Consider the following 4,047-nt stretch of genomic DNA (forward strand, 5'->3'; position numbering starts at 1 on the left):
GAATTTATGTCGTCTCCTTATACCGACACGAAGACGTTTAAAAAAATATGGATTAAAAATCAAGCACCACAAGTGGGTGAGTGAAAGACAAAATTAGAATTTGGAAAGAAAGTATGCATAAAATGACAATTTCAGTTGTATAACATCTGGAAGAGAATATTTTTTTAACAAGAAAAGTATAAGACCAAAAATCTCGTTTTCTCTCTCTCTCTCTCTCTCGTTCTTTCTTTTTATAGCAAAATTTGTCGCGGCAGCAGTACATCCTAAGAAAATCCTTATTGAGAGATGAAAAAAAAAAATGGTTTGTAAAATTAAATTATATATTTTTTTTTTTTTGTTGCTGTCACAGTTTTTGAAATTTTGATATTAAATGGAAATTTTAAAACTTGGTGTATTGATATAATTATTCACGCCAAATTTGATTTTGTTATTCACTCGTTTCAGAAAGAATTTACAGAAACCCACCCAGAAAACGGAGTTTGGAAGCTGGCATTTTCTCCGTGACACATGCCTATCACAAAATCAACGACGACGAAAGTTGTAAGGAGTTTTGAACTTTCAATAAATTTTAATGAATAAAGTCGTGTGAAACGGAGGAACAGACATGTAAACAATTTAAAATGGAAAAATCTGAAATCAATTTTTTTCTTTTCGAAAAAATACAAGACCATCACTTACAAAAAAAAACTACGTCATAAAAAATTGTATTTACTCAATTGTTTAAAATACTATACAACAAACCAATCCAAAATATTTTATTTAAAACTAACATGCATTTGAACATTATTAAAGAATTATTTTTACAAAAGCTAAATGACATAATAGTAAATAGTAATGAAAACCTAAAACAATTATTTCAAGTTTCATTGAAAACAATGGATTTTTTTCTTTTTTGTAGAGAAAATTCAAGAATGAAAGTTTGAGATACTCAGAAAAGTCTGTTAAACAAATTACAATTATCATATCGCCTGCGTTACGAACTCGTAGAGATGCGAGTCTACCGTACAGTGATGGGTCCCACAACGTTTATTCCCTCGTTTTACACCGACCCATGTGTTTTTTTTGTTGTTTTTTCACAACTTGTTGCATGTGGTACCATCTCTCGAATGATTAAACTCGACGCTGTGGTTCACTATTCTATATTGAAAATTATAACCAGTTTCTGGAATGTGAAAGTAGGCCCGCCACATGTTACTAAAAATTGTGGTTTCTGGAAGAACCGACTGACGTATGCATTCCTCTTGTGTGTCGCGATTCCGACATGGCACCACACAAAGAAAATCATGTCTAGTCCCGCGACACCCTCCTCTTCAAACAAACTGCTCAGGTAGCAAGCACCCTTCCTCAGTTGTATTTGCGTCTTGAGAAGACTGTTTCGTCTATCTGAATTGGGTTGCGGAGCAGGTCGTCGTGCATTTTACGAACACAGCTGTTGTAATCAACAGCTGTGCAGTGGCTCATCCCCAGTTCTTCAACACAAATCCGAACTTAAGTCAATTCCTTGGCCCATGAGGGAAGGAAAAGCAGTACAGTCCTAAGAGTGCAACCTTACAACCGTTGCATCTTTTTCGGAAGCCGGCTAAAATTACTCAAAACTTAAACTTTAAAAGTTAACTTTTTATTTGGCAAAAAATTAGTTTCATTTCCACAATTAGCATACAAAACATCAATATACTAAATTTTAAAATAATTGGAACAAAATTTTAAAAAATAGAAAACAGTAAAGATCCTTTAAATTTTTTGAACTGTCACACTTAGTGTTAATATAGTCTTGCCTTTTTTCAATATAGATTTTAATTTAAAGGAAAATAGCTTTTATAGCATGGAAGTAGTACGGCGGCTGCTATCCAGGCCGCATCAATTTCCGGTGATCTGCCTTCTACCCTAACCCTGGAAGCACGTCTCCCAAGGTATGTGGATAGAAGCACCACTTCTTCATTTTTCAACGGTGCTGCCGAAGGTAGCCTAGTAGTAGCCGCCTCTCGGAAACGCACCTCTATTGTTCCATATTCTGTTCCTCTGGCAAAATATGTAATTTCTTGCCAGATTGGTCTTAATGCTCTTCAATTTGCGTGGTTGCCATAATTCCTATTTTTCCCTGCTTCTGTTGAATATGTTCTATAGATTATTGTTCTTTCCTTTGTTTTATTTATTATCTCTTGAGGAGGGGACACCTTTACATCGTATCCCTCTCTACTGAGAAAATCCTTGTAACACTTCAACAAGTCAATTTCGTTATTCTGGCTCCTTGTAACATCTGCAAAGTTCCTCTTCTTCATTTGCTCGTCTATTTATAAATTGATCTTAACAACTCCACCTCAGAAGACGTCAGTTCCGAGGAGGTGAGGTCCTCGTATTGCATCATACTTGATTAACCCTCCTCTTCGAAGAGGGAAAGCGTCAACAGTCTGCCGCAAGGCAGCAAAACAAATTAACAAAGTGTTCAAAGAAAACGAAACAAGTAATAAACAGCAAAGTATAACTCACGATAGACAGACATAAAAAAAACTCGAACCTCAACTAGAACTTTCTTTATTTGGCACTTAGGCCATAACACAGAGGGGGACACAAGGACAGACAAAGTAATACAGTACGTGGGGTACAAAGAATGAATGGAATGAATTACTTACAATGAGGTGATGAAATGGCTTACGAGTCCCCCAAAACTCGCAGTTTCATTAAACAGTTCTCTCATACAGTTAATAATCAGGTTTCTTCTTTAGCAATTGTAAGTGGCCACAGCACCTCTACCGTTACTACACTTGGCAGGGTGTCGTAGCCCACGTATAATCCACTTATTTGAAACTTGTCCGGGTGTATCTGCTGCAGTCTCTGCATCACATGTTCTTCCACCAATATCGCTTTCTTTTTTTCTTCAAACGTTTCAGGGTCCAGTTTAACCCTTACTAAACCTTTTATTTTTGCAATCGTCTTTTCCAATTCTAAATCCTTGTCGTAAATAATCACGGTTTTAATATTTTTAAAATCAACTCTTCCAATTACCTTTCCTTGCTCTTGTCTGCTTGTCTATTATCTTGTTCGACCATTTCCTCCGCTTTTCCTTTCTTTTCACTTTTTCGTGCTCTGTATCTTGGCTTCGGTTCTCAGCTTCGTCTTTTTCGGTTTCCATTTCCTTCGCTGTCTTTTTTTTTTTTTTTTTGAGGGTTCTTTGGCGGCGATTCTGTCCGCATACGTTTTCTATCTGTTTCTTGAGAAATTTTCTCGCACTCCACAGTTTTCGCCTGTTTTTTTCTCCACCTCCTCTTGTACGCCTTCCACCATCTCCTCTTCACAGACCTCTATTTCTTTCACTTGTACTTCTCTGCGGGGACACACCGCCTGCATGTTTCCCCTACTTTTACACTTATAATAGATTGGAGGTCTCCCCTCCACTACAACTCTTAGTCGTGCTCCGTCGGGGAGCTCCACCTCCTCTGCTATATTGTGCAGATCTGGTAGGGTTATTTGTACGAGTGCATCTATACCAAATCCCCACCAGTTGATCTCTCTCGATTTCTCTATTTTCAAAACTTCCACTTCGTCCTTGCAATTATCGAACCTCAACTAGAATAATCGTTGTCGTAACCGACCTGTCAATTTGACTATCCACCACATACATAAAGTTAGCAGAGTTCAAGTGACTAAGACATAAATCGGCTAAGGGAAGAACATCTGTTGAATTTCACTCTTGTCAACTTAATGTCTCTTTATGGGAAAAGTCTGTTGTACATTTAAGTGAAATTTGGCGATTGAGGATCGAATCCACGCTATGCCTGCATGAAGCCACTACATACACAAGAACTGATTTTCTAAAATAGTTTTTTTTAATACATTTAGAGACTGTCATTTGCTTAGCTTAAATAGTTTTTTTTAAGGTAGTGAACATTTTGTTAAAAAGAAACGTCTGAAAGTCAAAAATGCAGTAATCTCTCTCTCTCTCTCTCTCCCTCTCTCTGTTTTTATATATATATATATAATCTCCATAAAATGAGACATGAAATTTTAAAAAATTGTATTTCGTCAGTATATATGTGTACGCGTTCACCG

General features: G+C 36.7%; 1 long non-coding RNA gene across 1 annotated transcript; it reads left to right on the forward strand.

Moving 5' to 3' along the window:
* Positions 1-6: 6 nt before the first annotated feature.
* Positions 7-2,750, forward strand: LOC128248857 (uncharacterized). Its single transcript, XR_008264982.1, has 2 exons — positions 7-301; positions 445-2,750. It is a non-coding gene; the product is annotated as an uncharacterized LOC128248857 (long non-coding RNA).
* Positions 2,751-4,047: the final 1,297 nt, after the last annotated feature.

The sequence above is a fragment of the Octopus bimaculoides genome, chromosome 10 (assembly GCF_001194135.2).
Source record: "Octopus bimaculoides isolate UCB-OBI-ISO-001 chromosome 10, ASM119413v2, whole genome shotgun sequence".
NCBI lineage: Eukaryota > Metazoa > Mollusca > Cephalopoda > Octopoda > Octopodidae > Octopus > Octopus bimaculoides.